Consider the following 7730-nt stretch of genomic DNA (forward strand, 5'->3'; position numbering starts at 1 on the left):
TCGTGTTAGTCCCTGATGCTCAGCCCTCCCACCTCCCTCCAGGGCGCCGAGAGCCAGCAGGATTTCGCTGTGGAGCTCCGCACGAAGGGGAGCAGGCAGGTAGGGGGGACACGGCACCCCTGGGAGCTCCTTCAGCAGAGATGCACACACGTGGACGATGACCAAGCACTGACTTCTCCAGTGATCGCTGCCTGCCCCTCCCGAGCTGTCATGCTGATCACATATTTCATCAGGCGTGCAGAGGAGCCCCTTGGCTTTTACTTGGTGCCGTGCAGTTCTTCCCGTCGGGGCTGTCTTCCAGAGGCCCTCATTGTGCCACACACCACTGCAACCCAGGTCTGCTCCCTCCAGTCTGGTCCCTTTACAACACCTGGACAGCCAGGTATTTCCAAGTCCCACCCGACTGATCCCGACTGATTACTTTTTCACCCTTGCTAGTTGGCTTTGGGCAACCTCAAGCCTGTCAGTATGTGTATGTTCCAGGGACCACCTACCATGGTTCATATATACAGCACGTCCCTGTACCCAAGGCATATGTAACACTTCTTGCACAGTATTTCTCTTTTCTTGGTTATTTGGAAAAAAAAAAAAAAAAAAAAAAAAAAAAAATTACGTGCAAAATTAGGAAACAGATCCCAAGAGATTGCCTTAAATAAAAATGTTTTGCTGACCACAAGAGTTTAAGTAGTCCTTATGTCACTGCTTGCGAGCACTAAGTATGACCCAAGCTTTAAATAGGGGCAAATGCTATGATGCCACACAACATACCTATGTTATCTTGCTGGCCTTCTTTCTAAACTAGTCCTCTACCAAGGCAGACACCAAAACACAGGGACGAAAACATGCTGGAGAGGATTACTACTGTTTTTATTTCTGCTTCACAGTTTACAAAGACCAGGCTAAAGCCAAACATGCCCTCATTACAGCCCTTGTTACAATCAAGTTGCACTGCTGCGTTTTTGTTTTTTAAGTTGTAGTGGCTGTATTATCAATTTCTACTAACATGAGAAGAAAAAAAAAAATCACACTCCCTCAGGCTTTAACACCTATGCACTTGAACAGAAAAAAATGCAACTGAACTAAATAGGACGTATACGTTAGCTTGTTATAATAATGAACACAAAATACAGATTTGCTACATTCCTATCAGGTAAAATAAAGAACAAAGCCTACCAAATAACAGGAAAAAGCATCACAGAAAGCTCATTAATGACATACCCTTCCACAGCAAATCAGAGACATTCAGAAAACACACTGTTTTCTTTCCAGCTACACAGAGGAACTGCACACCAGTAAAAAAAAAAAAAAAATCACATTCTCCAAGCCACACTAGTCTTCCTTTGACCACTGCTTTGAGGACAGGCTTTATAAAGAAACATATTTGTAGCAGACTGATTCTCTGCTATAGATAAAAGATTTTCAGAACATATTCTTCGCATCAAACCATAAGGAAAAAAACGTTCTCTATTAATGGCATTAAAACAAACACATGCTGCTGCCATCTGCATTTCTTTTCTAAACACTTCAAAGAACCAAAATCTCTTGCATTCTGTTCCCAAACCCTCTTTCCCTCAACTTATCAGGACTATCCATTTTTATGCTGTGCCAGCTACAAACCTGTCCAAATGATTAATAATAATAGAAACCAACCGAACAAAAAACAAACAACAACAACACACAAGGCCCCTAGTTCTCAGGAATCTACACATTTTTGATTGCCAAAATGATGGCAGAGAAAGATCACTTCATTCAAAAGGAAAAAACACCCCTATCTCCCACATTGCTCAGAATGCACCAAATAACATGAAGATGGATAAGATTTTGCATTTAGGATGCAGATTTTAAGCTACATTTTGAACATGATATATAGCATGGGCTACTTTCTTTCAAATCAGAGAAGCCTCGCTGTTGTGTTAAAAATCTATCTATATAATCCAGTCTAAAACCAAATCTGCCAAATGAAAAAGCATTAAACAGTATTTAAATAACTTTGGAACATAAACCATTCCTCCTTTTACAAATCAGACTTGATAGCTCACCCAAATCATCAGTAATTAAAACACTACATCAATTCCCCTGCTAGCTTAACATCTCTTCTCTCATTTGCACATTCCTTTCAGGAACCATTGAGTTTCCTCACTTTGGTTTTCCATTAGGTCTCATTCGGTTTCCTTGTTTCAAAAGCAAATATATGAGAGCATGAAATATTTCCAGGATGAGGTATCCTTGACTTTTTGTTTTAATTTTGACCCGTTTAAAACCTTAGTTGGAGAGATGCTTCCATTCAGGCAAACTTCTCTATACATGCTTTGACCTGGCCTTGACTAGCTCTTTTTGCTTGGAAACTAAGTCACTGTCCTACCACTTAACAAAATTTGAATACCTCAGAAAACCTGTCATAAGCCCAACTCTTAGACAACCTCCTCAGCAGTATCACCACATGCCTATTCCTTTTCCCATCAAGCAATAGGTCATGCACTTCTGCTTTGCTGAACTGCAGGGAAAGTAAAAACAAAAACAAAGGAAGTGTTTGTGCTTCCTTAAAGGAAACCGAGCAACTCTTTTTCAACATTATTATAGAACTTGAAAGAAACCTTACGATTTTGATGGCTCCAAGCCAGAACTGAATCCTAATTGACAGCAAAACCATTCCAGAACATACACAATTAAATAAGTCTTAAAAAATAGCACCAGAATTTAATGATTTTTAATTTTAAAGTGGTATACCATATGCTCATAACTGTATGAGCATAGATCGTAATCAGACACAGATCACAGCCAGTGGCTGATCAGATAACACTACAGCTCCAAAAAGCACACAGAGGCAAAGCAGTTAACATACTTTAATTGTTATCCATTTTATTTTATTTTTTTAGTTAATATTTTATCGTTCACAGCTTTAATTGTTTGAGCAACTCTCCTGCCTACTGTAATGCTGCCCTCTGCGTGCATTTCCAATACGAACCATCAAACGCTCTGGACACGAACCCATCTCCCCCTGGCAGGGTTTGTAAGCTGCTGCAGAAACCTCTTCCTGGCCCTAACTTTGAGAGAAAACATTGTGGGGATACACTCAATGCTAATTGCAATCAACCAGTGAGGTCAGGTTGAATAAATAGATCAGATAAGAGATTTAGATTGGGAAGCTCCTAAGTGGAGGAAGCAGTTTATGTTGCCACACCAGGTCTGATTCATCCTACCCCACATTTGAGATGGTATTTTTATGAAGGAAAGTACCTTCCTCTGCATATCTGCCCTGCCGCTCAAGTTAGATCTGAGGATAAGACCCGAGCTCCCAAGTCTCTCCTTATTCTTTTCTTTCCAGATGATCTTATACTGGGCCTGGTTTCAACCTGGGTCTGTTTCAGCTCATACTGACAGAAAAGGACTAGGACTTTATTCAGCAATTTAGTCATTTTCCTGCAACCTAACCCCAGAATGGTTATCAGACATGCATTAGTGGACACTCAGTATTTCCTGCTCCTCTTCTTCCCCACAACACTCCATATAACTGCCAACTCGCCTGGGTGCTGAGCAGATGAATGAGGAACAACGCAGGCATCATCCTGGGAGCGCTGCCGTGCTGCTTTGCAAGGTGGGACGGGACACCCGTTCTTTCCCCAGTCCTCATGGCAGCAGCACAAATTAACCCTGAGATCACGTCATCTTACAGTTAGAGACAGCCTGAGCACAACGGTGTGGGCAGGCTGGTTATTCCTTCAAAAGGAAACATAAAAATAGACTTAGGTAAACAGTGCTGGCGTTAAACGTTACGTCCCAGCATTTCATTTGGAAGTCTGATCGCAAACACTTTTGTTGCTTAGCTCCAGGAAGTTTATTTCAGAATGTATTGGCCCATCAGAAGCTTCTCACGAAGGTAACCCAAAGTCTTCACAGGCAGAAATGCCTGCCTGCGCTACCTCCAGAGCAATTAGCTAGTCAGCACAACAGCCAGAAATGTGAGGAAGATGAACAAAGCATAAAAAAATATGGAGAGGTAGCGTGTCAATATTGCTTGTCCTTTTAAAGTAACCTTTGACAACATAATACACATGATATTCACAGGATCTCTTTTTTTAAAATCACTTCAGAGTATCAACCAACGAAAACAGTACAGTTTATTCCACTGCATAAGTGTGGAATTTCTTATAGGGGACGTGGAGTCAAAGTTATGGTGTTTTGTTTTTTCCCCTCAACGGAAGACATTTATCATTTGACAGCTTTCTGGGGGAAACTGACTTCATTCTTGTCACATGAAAAGTTTCATGGTGTCATAAGAACTATGGATGAAACAGCTGGAAAACACTTACTGAATACTATGTCTGAACAGCATTTCTGAGCAAGTCTTTATCAAGCAGCGAAAAAAAATAAGCCTAATTATTTCAGCTTCCAAAAATCTGTTATGTGCAAGAAATACGCCAATTCTGTAGCTTTTCAGTGCCCAGTTTATCTCTTTTTAATCAATACGAAGCAGCCTGTCAATCTTGCTCTGAAACTGTTCCCTACCATCAGCACCATTCAGTGATAATCACACATTTATCACCCACCTTTGTAGCCCTCCTGACGAAGGCTCCTATTTCATTATAGCACTGCACAATACAACAATGCTTTTTTTTTTTTTTGGCTCTTCACGACCAACCATTACATTTTATGACTCAGGCATTGACTGGGAACACTAAAAATGACGTTATCTGATTAAAAAAAAAAAAAATCATACAGAAATGGTGATTCTAACAGCACCCTTTCCCACTCTGTTTCTTCAATGAGAAAATCTCACCCAGCTGTAACCAGAGACCCCCCCAGTACCTTCCAGACAAACAAGTGCATTTAATTTGAATGCTAAAATACACCCAATGCCACAAAGCAAGCTATGTGGTCAAAGCTCACATGTTCCCGTAGAGATATAAAACCCATATATATCTTTCAGTAGGAAATTTTATTGTTAAAAAATTAAAAACTTCCTGCCCTGAATGATTTACAAAACCAAACGCTTGCTTAAGGGGACTCCATTCAGATTTCATCAAAGCACAGCCTGAATTTAACAGAACATGAAGCATGTCACAGTCTGTATCACATTTCTGATATCTTTCTGGAAAGTTCGACATAAACCTTCAGCCATCATCATCCAATACGGAGCTTTACAATCAACTGTTTCCATTTATATTTATACTTCTGTGCAATTTATACCATACTAGAGTCTGCATTTATCATAGAAGGCGTTCTGAAAATCATTTCAAAAGACAAAGTGTGTTTTACAGCACAATCTTTGTACATTATTTTAGTACAATTCCAGTTAAATTACCACAAACCTAAAAATCATGCAAGTAGAAATCCTGTATGGAATTTACTTTTCTAGCCTCCTCCCAGGCATTTGTCATTCCTTCTCATTTTTCAACACAATTTAAGCTTTTATTTTCAAACTCAAGCTAGCTTATTTCTAAATACAACCTTCTAAGCACGAATCAGTGCACTGCTCGCTTACTGACTCTTCTCACAGCGAGTCAAGACTACAGCTACACTCAAACACTGTTCCAATCTAACCTCCTGCCTAAACAGTTTTGAAACAAACCCCACTGAACCACTGACATCCTCTTTAAACAAATCCTTCCTCACCTTCAAGGCTGCCGTCTTGCAGCACTTCTCTGTGCTGGTCAAGACCCTGCCAACACAGCTGAGCTTCCAGGCTCCTCCTGACCCTTTTGAACAACCAAAGCACCACCACCTCCTCTGTAGCATCTGACATAAACCCTAAGTCAAATCATACCTAAATCATGAAGCACATGTTAGTAGGTGGCTTAGCATTTCATTCCTATACTTCTGTGATGCATGTTTGTCAGCAACATGCATGTCACAGTGGAGGTTTCTTGCATGCTAACTGCAAGTGTTTTTTGTATTAGAATAAAAACCTTGGGAAGAGGAAGAGAATATGCAACCAGACCTGAACATAAATCCAGATATAAGCCACTCTTAGTACTACATGAATCTGTCATTCATCTACTGAGCAATAAAATGCAGATACACTTAAGATACAAGCATTTTATAAATTAAAAAAGGCCTTTTAAGAACAACAACAAAATCTGCAACTTCAGCAAGAAAAGCATCCCAAAGAAGTCAACCTAATTTCAAAGCTCTCATACGAGGTTATGAGAAGGAACAAAGACCTACATTAGAAATCTCACAGGATGCTCATGGTTTCCTTTGTCTAAGGAGGTCACGAGGGAGAAGTAGCAAGAACACAGCCCCTAGTGCAAAGCCACTGGAGAAAGCAAACTTCACGGGAGTCAGTAATCTTGCACACCTTGAAGCACTGGTTGTGTGTTTGCTCATTCCAAGATGCCCACTTTTTAAGCTAATAAAAGCATGATAGAAATAAGAATGTGGTTACTGAAAGGCGAGGTCATAACTACAAAACTGAAACAACGTAACTAAGTGCAAAAAGTCTAAGCAGGCTGGAGACCACTGCACAAAGGTCCCTACCGCCACCGCTGTCAGCCCCTCACGAGAGCAGGCTCCTGCTGAACAGGGGGAGCTGTTTTAGTGCATAGTGAATCTTATAAAAATTCATGTTTCAGCACTGCTAAGTTTACATAAAATATTTAAAAGACTACAATTAAAAGCCACTAGTGAGAGGAACATATGTGCTTTAACTGCGCGCGCTACTTTTAGTTACCTTTCTGAGAAGATTAAAATTAAGCAGCTTTGCTTTCATCCCACTCACACCCTCCCACTACAAAGTCTGCCTGAGCAAATCCTCCGTCTACAGACGTCAAAACAGGGCATAAGCATTACAGCGACTTATTGCCAAAACGCGTTGGTTTAATATCCCATTATTATCGTAATACTGGCACAATAACTTATTGTATGTGACAGCTTTTGCAGTTAGTCAGGGACAGATCCTCTTACTCTGGAGTTTCTTCATGAACACAGACGGGTATTTGCGGAACGTGCAGCACAGCAGATGTCGGGGCTGAGGGCGATGAGATGCTCACCGCAGGCCCCAGCGCCAGACACAACCGAGTGTGAGCGGGGCAGCGCTCACAGCCTCCTGCCGTGCCCCAGCCCTTACCTGGAGCAACCGGGCCAGCAATTCAGGTCACGGGATTACAGCACACGCCGCTGAGCCACTTACTTTCTATCATTTTCGACTAAACACTTTCACAGACATGTTTTTTTTTAGCGCGAGGGCCTAGGAGCCCCCGGTGTGGGAGCACAACACGCGGAGCCCGCCCGTGCCCCGGGGCTGGGGGCTGCCCCCGGGAGCAGCCGTGCTGGGGCTAAGGCACGTCCGAGGGCAAGGCTCGCTGCCGAGCACACTGAACACAACCAGCGTGGGAAAGAAAGAAAGAAAAAAAAAAAAAAAAAAAAAAAGAGAGAGAGAGAGAGAGAGAGAGAGAGAGAGAGAGAAACCCGCACAAGTTGCTCAGCCCCCTCCCCGGCACAGCGGAGCCGCCCGGGCTCCCCGTCCCGCAGCCTCCCCCTGACCTGCCCGCGCTGCCACCTCCTCTTCCTCGTCCTCGTCCTCGTCCCGGGGCCGGGGCCGCTGCCCGCCGCCACGCCACGGCTGGGGCTGGGGCTGTGCAGCCCGCCCCGCGCCCCGGCTCCGCCGAGCACCGCCCTCCGCGGGGCTGCCCCCGGCCCTCCCCCGGCCCGGCCCTCCCCGCTCCGCCAGGCCCGGCGCTGAGGGGCGCCCCCGGCCGGGCCCGAGGCAGGCGGCGAAATGGCTGCTGCCG

At 43.4% G+C, this 7730-nt stretch overlaps 1 protein-coding gene across 3 annotated transcripts in view; it reads right to left on the reverse strand.

The window, feature by feature from the left end:
• The window catches only part of PXYLP1 (2-phosphoxylose phosphatase 1), a 52911-nt gene extending 45395 nt beyond the window's left edge, over positions 1-7516 (reverse strand). The window contains exon 1 of one of the 3 annotated variants that reach the window (XM_032193538.1): positions 7483-7516. The gene's annotated coding sequence lies outside the window, so the exon portion shown is untranslated. Of the gene's footprint in view, positions 1-5613; positions 5653-6165; positions 6189-7482 lie in introns of those variants that run through there. The other 2 variants (XM_032193539.1, XM_032193540.1) reach the window with 2 other exon arrangements.
• Positions 7517-7730: the final 214 nt, after the last annotated feature.

This window comes from Aythya fuligula, chromosome 9, assembly GCF_009819795.1.
Source record: "Aythya fuligula isolate bAytFul2 chromosome 9, bAytFul2.pri, whole genome shotgun sequence".
Classification (NCBI taxonomy): Eukaryota; Metazoa; Chordata; class Aves; order Anseriformes; family Anatidae; genus Aythya; species Aythya fuligula.